Here is a 25,550-nt window from a genome sequence, read left to right on the forward strand (position 1 = left end):
AAAAGCTGTAATCTTTTACCTTTAAGTTTTCCCACCGAGTACAGACAGGGGAGACACAGTAAGCATATAGGAAAAAAAGTGCACAAATTTGTGGACTTCAGCTCCAAATGTACAATTCTGTATAGTGCCTATCCAGCAGAACAACTTGTACTTAGATGGTGATCAACACTGGACACTGGGCGCATTAAAACAAAGTTCCAGCTTCTCCATGTCACTTGTGCACCAGGCAAAAGCAACAATAGATGCTGAAAGGTCATGCGAAAAGACAATTTACCCTGGGGATTAATACAGGGCAACAAATACCAAAAAATGCAAATAAAATTGTGAAGGAGCTTTATGTGTAAATGGAAAATACCTGGTGCATGAAAAGAATCCAGTGACTGACTTACATGTCACATACAGTACACACCTTCACCATGATGTCATTGGTGTTGCTGTTGTTTCTGGATAGGCATCAGACTTGCTGTTCTGGCAAAGATGTTCACCTTCGGCAAGTCAGCTTTAAACTCCAATTCTGACATCATAAACCATTCAAATGCAAAATCCTCTGTTGGAATAAAAAAAAAAAAATCCATTCTCATTCATGAAAATGCATGCAAAATCCTCCACGCTAATACAAAAATACCTCTCATTATTTCATTTCTAGGACAACCAGTTTTTTTTTTTTTTTCCTGGCTTGTATTTTTTCTTTTTTATTGTTGTTTTTATTCAGTTCTTCTGTTCCCTGTTGTGTGTTACTTCTGTCGGTTTCACTTATCATTTGTTCTTTGTGTTCCATTTTTGTAAATGTGCTTCCATCCCATATGCATTGTGGGTGGAGCCTAGGAGGGTGGAGCCCACTTGTCCCTCTCTGATGTCACTTGACAGGCAGAAGTGGGACTCAGCAGCGGTTCACTGACTTAGCAAGGCATTTATATTATTATTGCTATTACATTTGGCCTTTTTTTAATTGTTTTGATTCTGTCTCGGGTGGCATGGTGGCGCAGTGGGTAGCGCTGCTGCCTCGCAGTTAGGAGATCCGAGTCCTCCCTGCGTGAGGTTTGCATGTTCTCCCCATGTCTCCATGGGTTTCCTCCGGGTGCTCCGATTTCCTCCCACAGTCCAAAGACATGTAGGTTAGGTGCATTGGCGATCCTAAATTGTCCCTAGTGTGTGCTTGGTGTGTGTGTGCGTGTGTGCGCACCCTGCGGTGGCTGGCGCACAGCCCGGGGTTTGTTTCCTGCCTTGCGCCCTGTGTTGGCTGGGAATGGCTCCAGCAGACCCTGTAGTTAGGATATAGCGGGTTGGACAATGGCTGGATTAATGGATGGATGGATGGATTCTGTCTCTATCTAGAGATATTGTTTTGGGATTTGTAAACTTCATTTTGCTTTTTTGGCAGCTTCCTTCTGCTCTTTTAAGCATTTTTCATCATGCTTGCTTATTTTTTTTTTTACCTTCTTTTCATAACTGTCTTCTATAATTTAGATTCTCATTCCCCTTTTGATTACAAATCAGAGTTTTTACAGGTTCTCTCCCTAATAAGCAATTTTGTGAAAACATTGAACTTTGAAAACCAACTCATAATTTATAGGCTTGTCTAGGTCAAAGCCTGCAGGTAGTAGTTTGGGGTCTGGCTGGCTTTGGGGAGCCTCTTCTGGCTTGCTTTATGGGTCTTTTGGAGGTCTTATACCCCTTTTTCACCATGTTTGAGACTCCTGACAACTCTCTGACAATGACCCTTGCGTTTCATATCGGACTTTTGTACGTTCAGTTTAGTTAATTTCTCGTTTTGACTTCAGCCTGTTTAAGATTAAGATCTTAAGAGCTGATCTCCCATTTTTTGACCTTTACATTTTACATAAATGTTTTTACATCTCTTGGTCTGTTTAGAAAATGTATCTGCCTGTTACTCTCTGGTACAACTTCAACTACTCTGGAATGACAACTTGAATGACATTCCAGAAACAACAGAAACCCAATGTTTTCAGACTGTCCTCACCCAGACTGGCTGCTGGCACAACAGACACTCAAACTCCTCCTAAGAATATCCCATCAGCCAGCTGGCACAGGACTGCACACTTGTGGACAGTGTGATGTGTTTCTTAAAACCCTGGAACTTAAAGGCAGAGTGGTGGCCATGAGGCAAAGGATCTGCGCTGGTATTTGAAAGATAAAGTTCAAGCCCCATTTCTGCCAGAAGGAATCTTACTCTGTTGGGCCTCTTAACCTGAAAATTGCTCCAGGGGTGCTGTATAATGGCTGACCCTGTGCTCTGACCTCCAAAGGTCATGTGAAGAGACAAGTTCTCCTTGGGGATTAATTAAGTATATTTAAAAAAAATCTGCAAGGCTACTGTAACCTTGAGTGAGACATTTAACTTGGCTGTGCTGCAGTTGAAAGAGCTGTACATAAACATGCCTGCATTTTCAAACCCACTTAATCCAGTCCAGGGTTGTAGGGGGATGGAGCCTATTCTGGCAGCATTGGACATATAAGGGTAGCATGCCACACACACACACACACACACACACACACACATATATATATATATAAGTACTTTCTATCGGTTTATCTTTGAGTGTATCTTTGTTGGGATTGTATTATTGTCACAGTTCTTAACAGACATACAAATGAGAGTTTCATTTCATTGTAATATACAGTGCATACTATATTATGTGTACACATGACAACAAATTTGAACTTGAAAATATGATTCTGTTTCCAATAGAAGCAGAAAATTCACCTCCTCAGCTCCCTACACTTCACCCACACCGCATACTCACTTTATTGCAGACCACTCTCTCCCTCGGAAGTGGTAAGTCTTAATAAACCTATGTTTGGGGCTTAAAGAGCACACACGTTTGTCTAAAGCAGTTTTGTGTTATACTGTATACTTATCAATCTGTTCACAGTTTGCATCAGGCAGTTATTCTCTCTCCCACAAATGTTAACACTGTTTTAGGGAGCTATCTGTACTTCTCTCATTGTTACCCTGCTTTTCTCACTCTTTCACTAAATTTATTACACAATGTCGGTATCAAAAACATACGCTTCTACTCACAGATCCTTCTCTCATTTATACATGTACATTGTGACATTATGTGACTGAGACTCGCAGTCAAACACACTTACCCTTTGCTCACCACTTTGCTACACGTTCCTGACGATTTGTTACTCTGCTCACATTTACACCTTATAAATTACAACACATCATGAGCCCTCAGCGACACCAAGAGTCCATTGCGTTCTTCACACAACTCGCTGCGATTACAATACTGGCAGACTCTTGGCAAAACCGTGCGTATACCTCAAAGGTTAGAGTTTCTCGGGACAATATTAATGAATAAGCATTGGAAGTCGTAATTTCTTTTCGATCGATTAAATATCGTAGGCTGTATGATCCAGAGGTTCCTTCCATTCCCCCGAAGACTGGAGGGGGGTCTGCAGAGGAAGAGATGCTATTAGTTCGACCAATTCGTACGAAAATAATAAAATAATTTCTTTGTAAACGCTAAATCGATTTAGCTGAAACTCACGCCCACAATAAATAAATAAATAAATAAATCCAAAATTCTTTAGAATCCAACTCTGGCCTCAAATGCAGGAACAAATTACTCTGCTGGTTCCGAAAGAAACGCAAAGTCCCTCTTTGACCTATCGTTACAGATTTATTATTATTATTATTATTATTATTATTATTATTATTATTATTATTATTATTATTCCATGCATTAGTCAATTTTTTCTACTCATCCATTTTTAACAAAACCTTTTATGTAAAGAAATACAGGCACTTATGCACCTACCGAAAGGATTAAAGGATGATGACTGTGGCATGGAGGAGTTAGAAAGCGGACAGATCGCAGTAATTTTGAGGTTATCAGTGATGTCCTGGGGCTGTGCCCAGTCTCACAGGGATGTGTTTCTGATTTTTAGGCCAGGCAGTATCTAAAAAGGGGGCCAACCCATGTTGCATATTATCGATTCTTTTCGCGGGGACCGGAACTCATGCAGAAAGCCCTGAGTGCTGGACAAGAACCAAGCACTTGGGCAACTTTACCCGTTGGCATCGCAGCGCCAGTCAACCTGAGTCGGCACATCACGATTAATAAATTGAATGGTGTTAAGAGCATACTGAATCCGAACGTAGCCTTTTACAAACAATCAATCGTTTACATTTTATAGCAAGTCTCGCCCCCAATCAGTGTGCAACCCACGCAGCGATTTTCTGAACCCTTTTCTTGTCCATTAGAGGTTCACAGGGAGTAGTAGCACTGAGCGTAGTATAAACCAGTCTTGAAACGGTCACAGGTAACATTCAACCTTAAACGCACATTTATAAGACGTTGGTGAAAAATTCTCGCAAATTCAAGAATAACATGTAAACTCTGAACACAACGACCCATCAGGGATTCAAATTAAGATTCCCAGGACACATAACATTGTTAGTGGGTAATTTAAAGTTTTTATTATAGTTCTAAAGTTATGGTACAATGTAATACAATATGCATGTAAAGTCAATAAATGAGCTTTGGACAGAATCTGACAAAACGTTTATTTTACAACACTATCATTACGTGGCATGAATAAAACTCAAAGTCACAGCGACAGCCTACAGTTCCGCCTCCTCTTCGGCCACGCCCCTTCACGCCCCCGGCTGGCTTTTGAATAATAATTAATATGGTGTTGCGCATGTTCAGTCGGTCAGAATGGAAATTTCCAGCGATAGTCGTTCGTTCTCCTCGCCAGGGTGTGTGGTCCAAACGTCAGCTGTCCGGAATGCAGCGCAGCTTTGTTCTTGCTCCCCTCAGGCTCCCGGACATTTATTTTTGAATTCTGTGGCAGAGCCCTTCAATTTAACTCAGTCTCTTTGTGTTGCGCTGTATCTTATTTTTAAACCGAAGGAGAAGGCCTGTAGTTCGTTTACTAAGTGAGCAGAATATTAAAGTCTGGTATTGGCTTATGTATTTGTGGGTGTTTAAACGAAATGAACAGAAGTCTCTGACTACAAAAGTGCAATTTTGATCTATTTTTTAAAACGTGGCACTTTCATTTCTTTGGTAAATTGTTAGGTGATCCCATAGATAAAAATTTCATTTATCAAAAATCAGTATTCTCATAAGTGAAATTATAGAAGAATGTTCCTTTAGAAAATGTACAGGACTTGGTTCAGCAGGTACAGTGTGAAGGAACTGTTTGAATTTTTCAAGGTTTCTTATGTAAGTTTAGGTAGAGTATTTCAGACAACGGAAGACAGGAGCTTCTAGTTGATGAAAGCAGGTTTCAAGGCAGTGTAGAGGAGAGACATGTTGAGTATGAGCAAGTATGAATTTCACTGTACTGTCGCTCTGTGTCACTCTCTATTTTTATAGAGAGACTTTAGGACCAGAACCCTCCGAACCCCACCTTATTATCCCCCCACCTTACACCCACCTACCCCCTCCCCTTCCACATTTGAGACATATTGCCTTTGATTTCTGTATGTCTAATCATTTTCTTCTGATGATGAATCCTGGTAGGAGCTGAAAACCTAGGAATAAAAACTATTTTAGGATACATGATTCATCTCCTCCTTTGTGGATTTCTAGCTACAAATATGCAAACTGTATCACAGACCTTTGCTTCTATATGTATAACTATATATATAGTTTGTGATAGACGGCTGGCAGCTCAACCCAGCTGGGACGCCCACAGAGTGGAAGGATGGGGGAAGGCAACCACTTTGGGACACTACTTCCCCCCAAGGCACTAAATTGCAACTTCCCTAGATTGCAGCTGTTCCCTGGATTCCTGCAGGGCACTATTGGACATATAGTTTAATACCACATCCCTGCTGGGTACCGTGAGTGCCGCCAGGGGCTAGTAAAAGAACCTGGGGAGTCATGTCTCACCCATAGCTCTGAGTTCTCCTTTTGACCCGGAAGTGCTAGCAGGTCACGTGAATGGAAGGACAGAAGCACTTCTGGGTCGAGGACTATATAAAGGACTGCAGAAGACCCAGCAAGGGACCCAGAGTCGGGTGGAGGTGAACGCAGCTTGCTGGGAGGAGTGGAGGAGGAAATATATAGAGAGAGAAGATTTGTGATAGCAATTATTGTGTATATTTGGGTGTTTATTGTGGCTGTGGTGCCTAGGGCACTGTTGGAGAAGGAGAAAGAATTAAAAAGAACTTCTTCTTTGTGCTTTTAACCTGTGTCCTGTGCATCTGTCTGTTGAGTTTCAGGGGTAACAGTGCCACCTAGCGTCTTACAAGTTGTAAGCTAAATATTGTATACCTTTTTCATCAATTTTCTATTTTCTATCCATTGTCTCTCTTCAGTTCTCTTTTTACCACAAATGTCTGATACAACGGCCCACCTGTCAATCTTCCCCTTCTTCCCTCAAATGTGAACAAGACACAACATTGAGAGGGTGCTACACCCTTTTCTGGCCGATAACCATGACATCAGACTTGGAGGTGCTGATCCTCAGCCCAACTGCTTCACATTCGGCAGCAAACTGCCCGAAAATCACGACCCAGTGAAGCCAACAGGAGCACGTCATCTACAAAAAGTAGAGATGCAATTCTGAGGTCACCAAACTGGACCCGCTCCCCTTGATTGGCTGTGCCTAGAAATTCTGTCTATAAAAATTATGAACAGGATCAGCGATAAAAGGCAAACCTTGCAGAGTCCTACGCCCAACAGGAACAAGTCTGACTTACTGTATGCTTATTTTTTGAATTGTATTTTTGTAAACTGTTATGTGGAGAAATGCAAGTACAATTTCACTTCGCTACATGCACATGACAATAGACTTGATATGCAACATTACTGACCCTATGAACCTTGAGATCTGTTATCTGTAAAGGAATCTGAAGCAGCTAACTAGTATACAGCTCTCTCTGTTGCTGTTTGCAGCCATATCTTTTGTGAAACTCACCTGTCCCTGTCCAGAGGTGTTTAGGCCCGGCTGCTGCTGTAATTAAGCATAATTTGGAAACAGCTTCCATATCATTTAATAAAACACCCACCTTTCTTTACATCTTTTAAGATTTCACACTCCAGTTGGATATCAGTGAGGCCTGTTCAAGACCCTGATGTCTAACCATGACTTCTTCTTCTTCTTTTGGCTGCTCCCATTAGGGGTCGCCACAGCAGATCATCTTGTTCCATATCTTCCTGTCCTCTGCATCTTGCTCTGCCACCCCCATCACCTGCATGTCCTCTCTCACCACATCCATAAACCTTCTCTTAGGCCTTCATCTTTTCCTCTTGCCTGGCAGCTCTATCCTTAGCATCCTTTTCTAAATATACCCACCATCACTCCTCTGTCCAAACCAACACAATCTCGCCTCTCTGACTTTGTCTCCCAACCGTCCAACTTGAGCTGACCCTCTAATGTCCTCATTTCTAATCCTGTCCATCCTCGTCACGCCCAATGCAAATCTTAGCATCTTTAAAGTCATCCACCTCCAGCTCTGTCTCCTGCTTTCTGGTCAGTGCCACCATCTCTAACCCATATAACATAGCTGGTCTCACTACCGTCCTGTAGACCTTCCCTTTGACTCTTGCTGGTACCCGTCTGTCACAAATTACTCCTGACACTCTTCTCCACCCATTCCACCCTGTCTGCACTCTCTTTTTCACCTCTCTTCCACAATCCCCATTACTCCTAACCATGATAACAAGCCCTAAAACTATAGGCGGTACAATGTTATAGCTCACTCAGATGACAAAGTTCAGGAAGTAGTGTGTGGTGGCAGGATTATGAGATTTATAGATTTATAGTGAAGTGAAATTGAATTTACATTTCTCCACATAATAGTTCACAAAATACAGTACAAAAAATAAGCATACAGTAAATCAAACTTGTTCCCATTGGGCATAAGACTCTGCAAGGTTTGCCTTTTATCGCTGATCCTGTTCATAATTTTTATAGACAGAATTTCTAGGCACAGCCAATCAAGGGGAGCGGGTCCAGTTTGGTGACCTCAGAATTGCATCTCTACTTTTTGTAGATGATGTGCTCCTGTTGGCTTCACTGGGTCGTGATTTTCGGGCAGTTTGCTGCCAAATGTGAAGCGGTTGGGCTGAGGATCAGGACCTCCAAGTCTGATGTTGTGGTTATCGGCCAGAAAGGGTGTAGCACCCACTCTAAGTTGGGGAGGAAGTGCCATCTCAAACAGAAGAGTTTAAGTATCTCTGTGTCTTGTTCACATTTGAGGGAAGCAGCGGTCAAGGGATCGACAGGTGAGCTGTTGTATCAGTCAGTTATGGTGAAGAGAGAATAGCTGTCTTGTGTGAGGGGTTTAGATGTTGTATCAATGATGCATTATCAAAAAAAAAAAGGGCTCTGATAGATGGTGCAGCAAATGAGTATGTGGGCACACACTTTACTCATATGGCACGGTCCACTCTTTTCCTTCCATGTAATGATCCACCTGATGTGTTTGCAATCTGTGGTGCACTTGTTGGGAAGGTGGACTCAAACTGGGTTTGGAGAAAGAGAAGGGCAATATGATGTTCATCTAAAGTGGATGAAATCTGATGAGATAAGCGGTGGAGGGTTTTTTTTTAACGATTCATTTAGAGGCAGGAGAAGAGAGTTGCCAAGGATGGTGTAAAGGTCTTCTACCCAGGGTATCATTTTATGTTTCAACTAACATCAAGCAAGAACCCTTTCCTCCTTTTTTGTGGTGGATTTAGCTTTTTAATGAGCAGTTTTCAGTAACAGAGAACCTCATTCTAACCAATGTGACTTCACTTACTGTGTGTTATTTAAATTCACATCTCACTGTGACGCCATTATTGTTTCATATGGGTGCCACCATTTAGTGAACATTTTGTATAGAGTTAGTAAAAGGGAGACAGTGCCTGGCATAGTGCCATAACTCCTCTCAAGGTGGTACTGATTATCACCAGTATTGGAATAAAACAAAATGCCTGTGCCATGATTTGGGTGGCTTCCTGCCCTGCACTCAGCCTGTGGCCCCTGAACTCAAATAAACAGCTTTAAAAATGGATGGAAGAAAATTAACAAAAAATTAAAGATACCAGATTAATTTGGACAATACAATAGCCTGTCTTACAGTGACTACATAAAACAATGCAAAGATTCCATATAACTGTTGGTTAAGTGGTGGCTCTGAGGTTGGGGATTTGTGCCAGCAATCGGATAGTTGCCGGTTGGAGCCCCAGAAGTGATACCACTCTGTTGGGCCCTTGAGCAAGGCCCTTACCCTGCAATTTCTCTGTCCTGGGTATGACGTGTACCTTCATCCTGCCCTGCAAGCAGGTCCTCCAACTTGCAGGGAATACTAGGGGGTGGGTGGCAGGATTGGCACTCCAGCCACTGAAAAAATCACATTGTCCCAGTGTGGTGCTGAGGTGTCTCTCGGGCTGCACTTGGGTCCTAATTTGCGATCCTGTAATGGTTCGTCGTGTGTTGTGTGTGGCAGTGCACTGTATTGGTGCATGTTGTTTGAAGGACAACACAGGATATTTAAGGATTGACATGGGGAGATCATAAAAGTGTTATCCATGTGTCATGAGGAGGCAAATTTGCAGGCTGCATCATCCCCTATATTTTACATTTTATTTTTCCTCCGATGTCTCATCAGTTTCTTGTAGTGAGTGTGTGCTCAAATAAACCAGTAAAAAGGCTGTGAGCACACACACCTATGCACATGGTGTCTTTCATTTTTAATTCTTATCTTTGCAAAATGCAAATTGTTTTCTTAAGTATTTTTTTTAAGCAAGTGATTTTTTTAAAGTAAGGCTCTGTTTTTTTTTTAAAGTGAAGCATTCAACAAATGGTTTATTTTTTGGATTATTAGGGCTATTTTGTAATAATCTGTTTCTAGAATAATGAAAACAGACCACCCCCCCCACCACCACCACCACCACACACATACATGCACACTTTTGGGGCTTTGCACAACTGAAAATGTACACAAGGCAGCTCCAACTAAAGATAAGGAGACAGGTGGGACAGCCTAGCAGCCAAAGTCCTTCCCCCTTCAGCCACAGCCTCAAACAAGCTGGAACCAGTTTTTTTTTTTTTTATTTAAATCAAGAAGGCACAAAAACACATTGCCAGTGTTCAGACTGAGCAGGACACTCAAGAGATTAGGTTACATGTAAATGGCAGAAGAAAATGTTCAAACATTTGCACTTGTATTATTAAGTGGACAACTTTATGTGGTGTAAAAGAACACAATGCACTGCCCCAGAATGCTTTGTAATGATTAAAGCACAGAGTGGCCAGAATTGTGCAAGAAAGCATTATCTGATGAAGAAAGGCACACTTTGTTTCAGGGTTAGCACAGTGGGTGCATGTCATAGCCCTTTTACCCATGCTCAGATCTGGTCGGAGGGTGCATTCCCAGTTTCAGTTCAATTAATGTTTATTTATCTTGTCACACTATGTCTTTTACATGTGTCTTGCTTGCTGTCTTCATTAATTTAATGATAAAAAGAAAGAAAAGTAACATAAGAGGTGGCAGAATAATACATCAGATGTTCTTAGCAGCATACTTTATGGGATTAAAAAAAAAGGGGTGGTACAGTGGTGCTGTGATTAGTGCTGCTGATTCACAAATTCAGAATTCTGGTTTTGAGTCCTGCTCACTTTCCATCTGAAGTTTGCACATTTTCCTTCCACATCATTCCAGCTATATGCAGGGTCAGTTAACTTGTAATTCCAAATTGGTCTTGTGTAGGTGTGTGTGCATAAATGGGACCTGTGATGGACTAATGCATGTCTAGGACTGGAGACTTGCTGGTGCCTAATGAAATTAGAGTAGGTTCCAGCCTCACATGACTCTGAATTGGGTTACATACGTTTGACAATTTTATGGTGTCGCACACGTGCACATGGGAGAAGACAGCTAAAGGGTCTAAATGAGAGTAATTTCACACCAGACTGGGGGGTGGCAGAGTGCACTGACCTTTTTTCTCACTTTCCTGCAGACCATTCACAGCTAATGGCGCTAATGACGTCACTTCCGGTTCTGGACACTTGGATGACGACACTTCTGGTGAAGAAGCCATGACCGAAGAGACTTCCTGTTCAGGCCCTTATGATGACGTCACGTCCGTATCCAAACCTATGGAAGAGGACCCTTTTACTTCCGCCCTGGATGTCTTCACTTCCTTTTCTGACCTTTAAAGCCGTCATATTCGACTAACCTTGTCAGTTCTGTTTTTGACCCGTTCTGAGCACATCAGTGCTAGCAATTTAACCATTTGTAGCCAGGGAATATTATATGGGTGGCTGCCCCAAACCTTTTTATGACTCTTGTGTCTGCTTTTTGTGACAATGGTAAAGTTTAAAAAGGCAGCACAATCAATAAGAAGGTTTGGAGGTGGCTTTCCTAAAGCTGATGTCACACTGAGTGACTTCTAGTTATGGGGAATGTCAGACTTGCCAACTGCATTTACTGATTTCATCAATTTAAACAACTGAAAATTGCTGGCAATGTTAAATTATGCAACGTCATGCCAATTTTCTGCTACAGTCTTGCTTGACCCATTTTCTGACAACCAATATTGTGTTACCTGACAGAACCAGTGCTGTACGAAGGGTTAGCAGATGCAGTGTGTTTTAGCTGCAATCTCATCCTTGTCGTGGTACATAAAATACAAGACATTATCCAGACAAGCTTCTCTTCTGTTCGTGAGGTCCAAAACACCTGCGTTCCTTATTTCTCATTATTGCATTATGTGCATTATTACTTCCAGATGAGCATTCATTGGCCGTCACCTCTCATGAATACAGAGCCCACCCCACGACGTTTGATTTTGCTGAGGTGAGATGCTGGGTAAGTCAGATGAAAGATTTTCATTGGAACGTGCTGCTGATTGCCACAGACTCGCTAAAACTGTATAAGTAAAGGCCCTGAAAAGCCCTGAAAAAGATGTCTAATGTGACATGGCCTTTAGTTTATGTAGCCTAGAGGTATCCAACCATCTTCATCACGCAATACCGATTGTTGTGTGGCTCCCAAGATGATTCTGAAGTAGTCCATCTATTGATGATGATGGAGAATTGGCTGAAGCAGCCCAATGCTAATATTCAGAGAAAGACTTGGGAATCTGAAGACACTCACTAACTCCACCAACTGTTTCTCCGGAAATGCCATTGACTGGAATTATTGATGTCCTCCTATCTTTTGTGAACTCGCTTAACACTTCTGGCCCTGACATCCTATTACTAGTACATATTGTGGAACATGGCCCGGACACAGACAGGCAGATATCGTTTTAACACCCAACACATGTTTATTTTACAACTAATATTTATAATAAGTGCACACAACCCTAAAACTCCCCCAAAGTCCAGGCCTAACAATGCCTCTCTCTTCAGGCCGCCTCCTTTCCTCTCCTCCCGAGCTCTGTCCTTCTCCTCTCCCGACTCCAGCCATCGAATGGAGGGAGGCGGCCCCTTTTATACACGTCCGGGTGTCCCTGGTCTTCTTCCCCCCAGCTCTTCCAGTGGTGAATATGGGCCCCTATAGGGTTGAGCTTCCAAGCGCAGTTCCCGTGGTCCCCAAAGCCACCAGGGCGGTCGCCCCCTCATAACCTTAGAAACAAGCTGGCCAGCACGTACTTCATCGTCACATCTGTCAAAGCTGCTTGACCTCAGAATAAATGAATCACAGGTTGAACCAGGCCATAGAAACTTGATGTTTGCCTGTCAAATCTTGGATGACTTGTGCATTAATGAAAGGTAAGAGCGGTATGGTTTAACAAAAGCAGCTTCATTCTCACTAGGTGCCCTTATCGTAGTACAAGTGCAGTAAAGTGCTCCAGTTATGCTAAGCGAACTGGGCACTGATACAAATTGCCTTTTTCCATTGGCAAAAACATGTTTAGTTTTTTATGTATGTACGTCCACAACATACAGAAAACGAAGGTACTCTCTTGCCGGTTAATTAATGGCTTCCAGTACACCGAGCATGATGGAGTGAAGCTTGACAGAGTTGCTCCTGACCTGTCAGCCAGTTCCCTGAGAAGTGACAACAGGTAGCCGATATACATTGATGAAAAACCAAACAATTTCTTCTATGTAAATACCTAGCATTGGCCCTTTTAATAGAGAGCTAATATACAGTCTGTTCATCACATTCATCACATTTGAGCTGTAATATGTTTGTCACACTTATTATAATTATGACTCAGTGATATGAATTATTATACATGTGAATCATCATTTAGCTGGTTTGCATTTCCCTACTGGCTCAAGCGAGTCGAAAGTTCCCAGTTTCTATGCAATGTTGTGCAGAGTTGCAGTAAATAAACGTGTATTCCCTGTCAAGTTTTCTTTTATAATAATAAAACTAAAATAAAGTTAAATCTGTACATCATATTCATCACTTTTGAGGTGTATTATGTCTGCCATGTCAACACACATTATAATGGCTCAGTGATATGAATTATTACGCATGTAAGTCATCATTTAGTTGGTCTGACTGCATTTCCCTCCTTTGTTAAAGGTGTCATTATTTCCCAATTTCTCCAAAATGTTGTGTATGCATGAATCGGAGTTAACAGAAATATATGCAAGCTTTCGCTTCAAGTTTTCGTTTGTAAATCCTAATGTTTGCGTGGGAAGTTGCGTATGTGTATTAGAGCCTATTTTTGTGCATACACAAGCTTTACAAATGAGGCCCCAGGCATTTGATAATTAGTGGGAGGCCAGCAAATTGTTAAAAAAAATGATTTTCGAGATACATGCCTGTTCTTTCTGCATGAGGATTCTTCACCTTTTCAAAACTGGAGTTTCATATGGCTGGCTTCTGTAGCAGGAAATGGAAGGACCTACCTGACTGGCAGAACCCTCAGTTTTTTATATGGCCTGTACTATTCATTGTGCCTTGCACCTTTTTGTGGACCCCTAGAGCACAGCGGAGAGGAGCTATAATGCTGCACATGATCTTGCACTCTCAGTTGTTGAGCACAACCAGATACTCTTAAAGGCAGGTGGCAGGGTCTCGATGTGTCAGGAGGGACAGGTTGTTCTACCAGCCAATGAAGTTCAGCAGGATCATGACCGTTTATATATATACATTGTTGATTAGTATGCTCTAAATATGGATGTTTCAAGGCAGCATTCATGGCGCGTTCCTCTACGCATATTTACAAGGTGATTGTGATTTGTAAAGGGTAAATTAACGCGTACAGAATAAGATGTGACACACACAATTTAAACACACCTTTACAAGTGTCACCTTTTATTTTGTGTGTGTCACGTTTCATTTTGTTAACGGCACCTCTTGCTTATGTGCGTCACGTCTTATATTGCACACGTCACCTCTTGTTTGTACACGTTACCTCTTATTTTGTGGGTGTCACGTCTTATTTTGTGCATGGAAGTTGTTTAAATTTTCTGCCGCTTGCCCTTTTTTGGCACACATATTTTCACAATTAAATCCACACCATGTTTTATAAATGAGGTCTGTGGCCGCACAGTAATTAATGCTGCTACTGTACATGCATTTTGTCATTCAGGGCGAGTTTTATTGTGTCTTCTCCTGTTATACCTCAAAGCCAAATAAATCGAAACGCGAGGTGTCGCCATTTCGAGTTAAGCAGTTCTCAGTGGATGTACCGTATGTTCGTAAGCAGTGTGTGGTTGTCAGGCTGTCACTTTATTTAACATTTAAATCTACTCATATATTGCTTTTGTTTTTTCAGCTGATGGTGATGTCAGAGTATCACAATAATCTGAAAGAAATCAAGATAGACCAGGCAAAGGCTTCCAATTGTTTGATTGTTTCTTTGTGATGTGAGTGGTGTGTGAACTGGCATGTTACACCAAAATAACGACAAATATGATTAGTTAGGTAAGATAATTGTTAGATTAGGGAAGTATCTGCACACATAGTAGAAAACTCGGGTATGGCCCCACAAGAACTTTCATGCCAAAAACATCACTGCTAAGAGGTGGCTGACCAAGAACACTGCAGTCAACCAAGTTGTAAGCACATTTGTGTTGTTTATTACAGGACTTAGAATACACAGAAACACACAAAAAACTAAAACCTGGGGAAGAGATGAGAGACTTTGGCACAGCTCTTCTTCTTGTGTTCATATGGGTTTTCCTGACTAGTCCAAAGACATCTATGTGGCTATGGTTGTGTGTGCCTTATGACAGACTGGGGTCTTATTCAGGGAAGGCTCCTGTCTTGTTTACCTGCCCAACACAACCCTGACCAATTCTATAAAAGTACAATTCACCTCTAGTTATTATAAAAAAGTCTTTCAAATATCAATTATCATTGCAGAACTCATGATATGACTTGCTGTTTATAGCCAGTATATGTGGATTCAAGTTGAAGTAATAGGATTTCCAATTCTGTGCATAAACATGCTCATGGTCTCAGTCTGAGTCCTTGCTGAAAAGTTTGCGTGTTTCTCTGGGGCGCTGGTTGAACTCAAACAGCCCAAAGGCATGCTGTTATTTTAAATGAAACTGTAAATTGGCCTTCTATGAGTTAGTGTCGTGAGTGAGTGAGTGAATGTGCTCTGCCATGGACTGCCATTTGATCCAAGGTCAGTCCCTGCCTCAGGCTTGTTACTACTGTCATTGACTTTGGCGCCTCTCCATCATATGCCATTCTGAAAGTGGATGGGTGAAACTAATATGAAGTTGGAACCTCATCTTTAAGTCTTCAAATTGCATTTTTTCAATTGCTGGCACATCGTAGTTCAGTTTCAGCTGAGCCATCTGAACAAGCCACTAGAGTCCAAGGATTATTTTAAGCAGCAGCCTGACGTTGCCTGAAGTGGTGTAAGTGATCCGTCTATTTATGTCATTTTTAATCATAAATCTTAATTATACCGCCATGCCCAGACAATACCTGTTTTAGCCTGTTCTTTCTTGGGTAATATTCTTAAAATTACCACTCTCATTTGCGTCCCTTGCAGTTTTCTTAAATAATAATTCCTTAGGCCATTCAGCCTGAAAAGTCAGTATTTCTGTATTATTTATTTTAAAGTTGGTTACCAGATAGGATCTTATGAATTTTTGTTATTGATCTTATTTATTATTCAAATTCTTGAAATAAACATTTGAATTAAAGCTGATTAAAGATGTGCTTTTTTCTTTAGGACATCTATGCGACAACATCATCCAACAGCCATCATTATAAAAAGAACATGCGGACAGCTATCAAGATGTGCATGTTGGGTTAGCTGACCTGGTGTTAGTGAGTGTGGCTTTTTTTGTGAGGGTGCCAGTTGATGGACTGGTACTGCCCACATTGCTAAATGGATGATGTTGTGACTTTTTTTTTTTTTTTAATAATTTTTGGTCATATTTGCTTTGTATTTCTTAATGTTATATTATTTTATAATTTCATCAGTTACACTATTTTGGTAAGATTTTCTGTGTATTGTTTTTTGTTGCAAGCAACATGGCGATGGTGGCTGTTGCTAGACATGTATCATGACGACATCGCAATGTGTACATGAGTTAAAATAGATAGATAGATAGATAGATAGATAGATAGATAGATAGATAGATAGATAGATAGATAGATAGATAGATAGATAGATAGATAGATAGATAGATAGATAGATAAAACTACAGGGGGAAATTTGCCTTTTTACAGAAGCTCTTTAAATAAATAAATACATAAATCAGTAGATACTGTGGACTGTACCCAGCAGTTTATCCCGGCCAAGTCCCCCAAGCCGCCAGATGGAGCCCTCCCTGCAGTATGGAGGTGCCCCTAACACCAGCAGGGAGTCATGGACTATGTAGTTTTTATCCTCAGCCATGCTGGATACCACAGGGGCCGCAAGAGGGAGCTGCAGGGAGGACCAAAGACTTATTTGTGCACTATGACCCGGAAGTTCGTCATAGGAAGAGCGACGGGCTTCCGGGATGAAGAAAAGTACTTTTTCCCTGACCCGGAAGTGATACAAGATCACATGGACTGGGGATTGGGAACACTTCCGGGTCAGGGAATATAAAAGGACTGAGGGAGCTCCCAGACGGCGAGCTGAGCTGGGTGGTAGGAGGGCAACGCGTCTGGGAGTGGAGGATTGTGATTATTATTGATTTATTATTGTAATTGTGATTTATGAATATAGTGGAGTGGAGGGTGCTTGGTGCACATTATTATAATAAATATAATCATTGTGGCAATTTTACCAGGTGTTTGGCGTGGTACCTGAGGGTTCAAGGGAGCTCTACTGCCCCCTACTGCAACAATACATAAGTACAGAAATATGCACACTATGGTTGATAGATAGATAGATAGATAGATAGATAGATAGATAAAACTAAAGGGGGAAATTTGGCTTTTTACAGAAGCTCTTTAAATAAATAAATACATAAATCAGTAGATACATAAGTACAGAAATATGCACACTATAGTCGAAAACACACCAGAATGACTAAAAAGAAAGAAACTTTAAAAAGAAAGAAAACTTTTGACTTGGCTGTCACAGTCACAGTGAGGCATTATTATTACTCTTGGTATAACGGAGCCCCCCATAGTGTTACTGGACACACTTCTGCTGAATAATTTTTTTACTCTAAGTCCTCAGTGTTGGTGTGTCAGCGAGAGGATGTGCAGCATTGTTCATAATGGCACTCAGTTTTGTTTTAATTCTCTCATTCAGTACGACTTCCAGGGCTCCAGAGTGTGTCTCATAACCGAGCCTGCACTTTTAATTAGGTTGTTAATTTGGTGGTCCTCTCTTGAAGTGATGTTACCAGCCCAGCACATCACAGCGCAGAAAATCGCACTGGTCATTGCACAGTTATTGAAGATGTGAAGGATGTCACTTCTCACGTTAAAGGAATGTAGTCTAAGAAAAAAAAGAGCCTGGTATACCCGACCAGTTGAACCTGTCCTTGATGTGGACCCCCAAGTAATTCTAGGAGTGGACCACCTGAATAACGACTGGGCGCATAGGCTCTTTGGTGCAGTGAAAGTCACTAACCAGTTCCTTGGTTCTGCTGATGATAATTCTTTCTGCACAAAGAAGCAAAGTTTTCCACCTGATTCCAATACTCGGTCTCATCCCCTTTATCAACACACCCCAGAAGTGCAGAAACATCTGAGAATTTCATCAAGTGACATGACCTGGTGTTATATTTGTAGTCGGAGGTGTAAGATGTCCAATCATTTGAATAACAATAGCAAAAACAAATTTTCAGTTACAAATTAGTCAAATAGTGAAAGGAAATTTGGGTAGCCAAGAGTTTTATTTTGCTTTTTCACAGTTTGTCTTCTTCTTGTGACTGTCATGATTCAGTGTTTCAGATTTTTTTCTGCTGTTGCCATTAGCTTCCTTCTTGATTGTGATGTTTCATTATGGGTTTGTTACGGCATTGATTCATATCATGCCATTATCACATTTAAAGTATGCAATCAGCTTTTAAAAATTATTTTGTATTGTTTTCATCGTCATTTTGTTTCTTCCGGGGTACTTGTATTTTGTGCTGCCGTCATCAAATTGCAAATGCGGTTGGTATGGAGTGTGGTCCAGGAGGTTGCATCCTGACGTCAATGGAATGCTAAGATAAACATCAACATGTCAGATGCATCAACATCCGAGTTTCCAGATAACTAAATAAAAACCATAAGTTAAATTCCAATCAGGAAATCAATTTGGACCATTTGATCAACTAGGAAGATTCTTGTATTGGAAAAAAAGTAAATGTCAACATAAAAGAGGTTGTAACATTTTGCTGTGAAAAGTAAATGTACATTTCAAATATTGCAGATTTGAAAGAAACAGATGAAAATTCATTTAGGAAGTTAACAACACAAAAGGTTAATTTCAATGTATTCTAATCATCCATCCATCCATCCATTATCCAGCCTGCTATATTCTAACTACAGGGTCACGGGGGTCTGCTGCAGCCAATCCCAGCCAACACAGGGCGCAAGGCAGGGGCGCAACCCCGGGCAGGACGCCAGTCCACCGCAGTCTGTTCTAATAATTTTTTTTTACAATTGCAGAATTCTTTTTTTGTTTGAGGTGACACCTGGATGATACCAAATCCCAAGAAGTGGGTTGTCTTTCATGCTTTAAATTCTTTTTTAATCACATTATCTGTCAAACTGAGGCCAGCTACATCCAGTTAGGAATACAATTGTCTTCTTTGAATCAGTTTGTGACAGTTTACTCATCCGTAGGCAATGCTCTCCTCCTATCTGTAATATGTAATCTCTGTTATTTTTTAAGCTGCACAGGATTATTACACAAAGCCATTTCCGAGACAAAGCAGAAACTGCTGTAATGACATGCCTGTCAAAAGTAGAGGTACATTTGAAATATTGCAAATATGGAGGAAAACAATGAAAATTCCTTTTGAAAAATAACTGGTTTAAAGTGAAGAAAATAATTCACATAGTGGGTGCCTGTTTTTATTTTTTTTTTTTAAATCCACTGTCGTTTCAGCCATCCTTTGATTTATATACTCATTTTGAAACGTCTTTATTGAGTTTAAAACTACAGGAAGCCATTGACTATTGTGGAAACATTGCGCACCAGCCCAGGGGCCTCATGTATAACGCCGTGCGTAGAACTCGCACTATAACATGGCGTAAGCACAAAAGCCGAAATGTGCTTACGCACAGAAAAATCCAGATGCAGGAATCTGTGCGTACTCCAACTTCCACGTTCTTCCGCTACATAAATCCCGATCAGCGTGAAAACTAACGCTCGTGCACGCGCTTTATGTAACACCCCAAATCCTCCCAGAATTACGCCTCTTTGAATATGCAAATCAATATAAATCGCCCTTAAGCGCAGCCTTCTGTAAAAAGACAATGGGAAAAGCACGGGGTAAAATATAAGAATTTCAGCGAATACCAAGTGGAGGGAAAGGAAAAACATACTATTTGTTCAAATAAGCCGTGGTATAATCAACAAAATGAAGTTGATGTTGGAGAAACTTGAAAAGCTCACGTTCACAAAATCGCACAGTGCCGGAAATAAAAAAGAAGTCACATATCAAAGTCGCCGTGAAAAACCGAGTTGTAGCCCACTGTCTGAGTGTCATATGAAAGCTTATTAGGGTACAGAGAGAAAAAGGCACACAGTGGGGAAAAAGCACGAAATGTCAACTTCAATCTCAACATTTCCAGTTTAATCACGTAGTTTATTTTGTCATTAAAGTAGAACATCATAAACTTCATCTTAAAATCGTTTAATTAACCAGTTTCTCAAATCACATCGTAATTAAAGTAGCACGTTAAATGCTTTGTTTTGTATTTGATCTTCTATGTGCTCTATGTGTGTGAATCACTACTTGCTTCTTAAACTGGCTCTCTTCCTCCAACTGGACACAGAGTCCATTACATTCGTAATATTACAGCTCTCTGGATAACTAAAATACTGAGATGTATACGTGATATCATTTTCATGATGATAGGAGTTAAAGCACATTATTAAACGTGTTTCACTTCGATGAAATAATTTATTGCAGCAGTACTCAGGGGCGGCTCTATGCTTGTGGTGGCACTGGGCAGAGGAAGAATCGGTGGCTCCTTAGCCGCCAATGTCATGCACGGTGGATGGCCACGTCCGTTGCAAACACTAGCCGCCTCGTGCTCATGACACAAGCATTTAACTTTCGCCGAAATTTGTCGCTGCGTTTTTTGCTGTGTTGTTATTTTCTCTTTCTGTTTTATATTCAATATATATTGGCGTAGCCGTCACTGCAGTCAGTGCTTTTCTTTCCCCATGTAACCGATCGCCATACAATCAGCTCTGTAATAGATGTTAAGCCATCTGTAAGCTTAGTGCCGATTCTTCAAAACGTTTAAAGAACATTGAAATATCTTCGTAGTACATGTTTAATTATTCTATCCTTAACGACACTCCCAGTGAAGAATATAGATTATTTAAATGAAGTTAAAGTTCTATCTGTATAATGTAACAAACATATTTTGCTGCATTTCACCTTAAAAATGATATCGTCATCATATGTAAATACGCGCTTTATAAAGTGGCACAGGTTGTGCGATATTATAACTGTAGTGCAAGTTTACAGTGTGGTGATTGTACTTATAAGTCCTAACAGTTCTACAAGGTGCAATTGATTGAGTGCATTTAAAGTTCTTGGGATTAAACTGTTTCTGAACCGAGAGGTCTGTACAGGAAAGGCTTTAAAACGTTTTGCAGTGGCTGAGACAGCGTGTCCTTGAAGCTGTATACCGATAATTCTCTTTCCGATCAGCTGCTGCTGTGATTCACACTCAGATACAGTGAAATAAATACTCCGCGTGGTGCAGTGAGAGTAATATGGAAAAAGATGATTCGCTGTGGCAACTCCTAACGGGAGGAGCTGAAAGAAGAAGAAGAAAAATAAGAAGAAGAGGAAGGTGCAGTGAGAGTAACAACGCTAAAGCAGTTATGGCATTTGGAATACTATGGCTGTTCCCTGGACCATTATATTGTTACGGGTTAATTACAATCAGATGCATTACACTAATAAACAATATGCAGTTAGTTTCGGTGTATTTATAAAGCCGCGTCATGAAAATAAGGTGTAACCACACAGGAACAGTATTGTTGCTTTGACGCTGGGTGCTGCCAGTCTGCAAAACCGAGCGGAGAACTTTGTATGACAAGGTATGAGGTACCGTGGAAAAGTGCGTGGCTTTACGCCAAGTGTAGGTTTTATACATCGCGATTTGAACGTGGAAAAGTTCTTACGCAACATTTCTGTGCGTACGCACCATTTATACATGAGGCCCCAGGACAGGGCACCATTGAGCAAATAAGTGAGATCTCACTTTTAAATGTCTTGATACTGCTTTTACTGCCTAAATTTAATCATTTGTATACATTTATAGAGTCATTACTGTTAAAGAACAGTGAAATAGTTACTTTTAATACTTGATCATTAATCGCTATAGAAAAAAATTACTTAACCTTAAACTTGCAGAGGATCAAATTGCTTGGTGTGTACGAACAGAAGTATTTGGCCACAAACCAAAGCATTCTCATTGTGTGGTAATTAATGTGTTCTATATGTGTATTTTGGCCGATTATGTTTGTTTTGTTTATTATCAGGATTCTATTTTTGAGGTTTGTTTTTAGTTTTGATTTGTTTTGACAAACTTATTTATTCTTGCCGATCCCTTTTTTTTGCTTATGTGACACTTTTTGGATTGCCATGATTGTTGCTTTAATGAATTCAAGGAAGTGACGATATAAATATGGTGGCAGTCTAAATATACACAGTTTGTTAGAGGACGAACATCGCCTGGAAAATTCTAGTGTAATTGTCTTTATTTACAAGTAAGCCTTAGTGTCAGGTTCAGTTTTTGGTTCTGACCCTCTCTCACATTTTATTCTTTTTTCTTGGTGGCCTAACATTTGCAGTTTCCTGTTTCTGGTTGCTTGCTTATCCAGACTATGATTGTGTCTGCATTCATCAAATTCTGGATTCATTATGATCTCACAAAAGCCCTCGGCTGCTTCTAACATATTGGTTCTGTTCTGTTGCCAATGAAAAATGGACACAAACATTTGTTGCACAGGGACCCAGAGAAAAAGAGAGATTTTTTGTCTGAAAGAGGCCAAGGTCAAAAGCCTGGAAAATTGTTAAGCGTAAATGCTAAATCCCAATATTCAAATCAAAAATCAGAATTGAAAAACACGTACAAAGTCCAAACACTCCTAAATTGTCTTTGAATAGTTAAATAGCACTGCAAAGATTGATCACAATATCCAGAAATTGGGCACTTAGAGTAGTGTGCCACCATCTTATATAGGCATGGTTTATTGAGATTTTATGTCATATGACTGGCAACAGTTATAGTGACTATAAACAATGTGGATTTGTATACAAAAAGAACACACAAGTGATAATAAACTGTATTCAAAGATAGTGATGCAGAAATGTAACAAACTTAATGATAAGGTAAGAACAAAATAAAAATGAATATAACTGAAATCTGCACATATCAGAACCCCAGATTATGACAGGTTTTATTTAGTAAATGTCTGTCTAGAATAAAATAAAAGCTTGTTGTGCCTTAAATTTCTGCCTTAAATTAACCTCCTTCTTGTCAGGGTGCGCCTTTCTAGAGAGTCCTGTGAGTCTTTGCAAATGTGTAAGAAAACACAATGAAAGGATTCAGTGAGAACTTGCTTACTGTTCATGCTGGGGTAAGATGTTACAGACATGAAGATATAGAAAGGCTTGTCATACTAGAGTTTTTTTTTTTGTGGAAATTTCTCAATGATGCCAATTTTCTTAGGATTATGCAATAACTTTGAGATTTGATCAAAATTATCCACCAGTATGCATTCATCTAAGGCCAATTCCTGGAGTCATTTGTAGGATGAAGCCAGACCTCTGCAGCTACAAGGCCCCCGGGCCAGATCACAATGAAGAACCCCTTGACATCCCTTACACTTTTAAGATCCGCATATTTTTAAAAGGATAATTCAGAGTTAGCTTCTGAGCTTTCATTTATATGATTTACTGCCTTGTAGTGAAAGAGTAATATTTAGAGATGTGTGGGTTTTCAGATTTTTCTGAATTACAGACCAGTGCACCTGCAGCTATAGTGCTACTTCAGACTGTTGCTCTGGTTGCTCTTACCATCCACTATGCATGTCACTGTGGAGTCAGAGACTCAAGTCAAACAAGCATGCAAATCAAAGAAGAGTGCATAGAGAAGGAGGTGGCAGCAGCAGCAACTCTGCAGAAATACTGTGTTATAAACTGTGCCCTTAATGAATGCTGCTATAATCATGATCAAATACTAAGAAGACAAAGGACCATAATGGTGGAAATTAATCAAGTAGGCTATATTTTGCTCTCAGGAGTTCAAGAGGGAATCCAGATCTAAATGAGAGGATGGTAAATCTAAACAAAAAAAGACTGGACTGCCAATACTGATGCTCTGTGTAAGAAAGGTCAGAGCCGACTATACTTCCTTAGAAGGCTGGTGTCCTTAAACATCTGGAATAAGATGCTGCAGATGTTCTACCAGATGGTTGTGGCGAGTGCCCTCTTCTACGTAGTGGTGTGCTGGGGAGGCAGCATAAAGAAGAAGGACGCCTCACACCTGGACAAACTGGTGAGGAAGGCAGGCTCTATTGTAGGAATGAAGCTGGACAGTTTGACATCCGTGGCAGAGTGACGGGCACTGAGCAGGCTCCTGTCAATAATGGAGAAACCACTACATCCACTGAACAGGATCATCTCCAGACAGAGGAGGAGCTTCAGCAACAGATTGCTGTCACCGTCCTGCTCCACTGACAGACTGAGGAGATCGTTCATCCTCCACACTATGCGACTCTTCAATTCCACCCCTGGGGGTAAACGTTAACATTATTCAAAGTTATTGTCTGTTTTTACCTGCATTTTTATTACTCTTTAATATTGTTTTTTTGTTTTTTGTATCAGTATGCTGCTGCTGGATTATGTGAATTTCCTCTTGGGATTAATAAAGTATCTATCTATCTATCTATCTATCTATCTATCTATCTATCTATCTATCTATCTATCTATCTATCTATCTATCTATCTATCTATCTATCTATCCTTTTTCCTCAAACTCACAGTATATGTTCACGTATTTCAGGTGAGGACCATGTACTAACGTATGAGGTGGAGTCACACTGGCTCTGGTGAGTTCTTGACAGCTTCGTCCTCTCTGCCCATTAAGGTCACCACACATAGTGATGGACTTACCACAACCAGCCAAGCTCCATCTGCCTAAAATGGCATGTCAAAGTGTACTTTAACTGCCACACTGGGCCTCGCTGATACAGTTCAGCCTGATGCTTGTTCTTCACCATTTTGTTGGGCTCATCCTTCCTTGACCATACCTATCAAAGTCACTTAAGGTGATAATATACCTTTTGACAGTTGTGTTAGCACCTACTTTTTATCTAATAAGTCATATCAGTGTGCTCTGCTGTACAGAAATGCACAGAGTGACAGTGTGAGAGGTGTAACTTTCTTACCACAGAAGGTGGCAGAACCTCATTTACAGGTTTAACATTCACATGAGAATCAAACAAACTGCTGATGAAGGCATTCAAGACAAAAAGAGTCTTTTATTGGCAGAAGACACAGAAGTCACTAAATGACAACATTCATTGAATTTCCTTAAAAGCTAAAGATTCCAAGATTACCAAAGTTGTTGAAAACTGCATGTGACAACATAGGTTACTGACATCATCTTAAAAGGCAGAGAAAAAGTTACATCTGTCATAACTATAGCTGTCACAACTGTAATCAGAAGCTGAAGACTAGCGAATAGCGCAAAGTGCAGCACACGCCGGCCTTCTTTTAAAATGACCAAGTCTCACAGCAATGTTTTGCTTTTTTTACTTCTTTAAATTAAATGATTGTTTTGCAACATGTGTGTAATCTCAAGACGCAGATCAATCCTCAATAACATTTTTTCTTAGAAAAATGGACGTATTCAGTAAGTTTTAAGGTTTTTAATAGTTCCATTATAAAATGCAAGTGTGGCTTAATTATTTTTTTAATTTATAAAATGCTTCATTTTAGAATGCAGTTTTATGTGGCAAATTAATATACTCCATGATTGTGAAGAATCAGCTTTGAAATGTGCTTTTATTTTA

The sequence above is a fragment of the Polypterus senegalus genome, chromosome 4 (assembly GCF_016835505.1).
Source record: "Polypterus senegalus isolate Bchr_013 chromosome 4, ASM1683550v1, whole genome shotgun sequence".
NCBI classification, from domain to species: Eukaryota; Metazoa; Chordata; class Cladistia; order Polypteriformes; family Polypteridae; genus Polypterus; species Polypterus senegalus.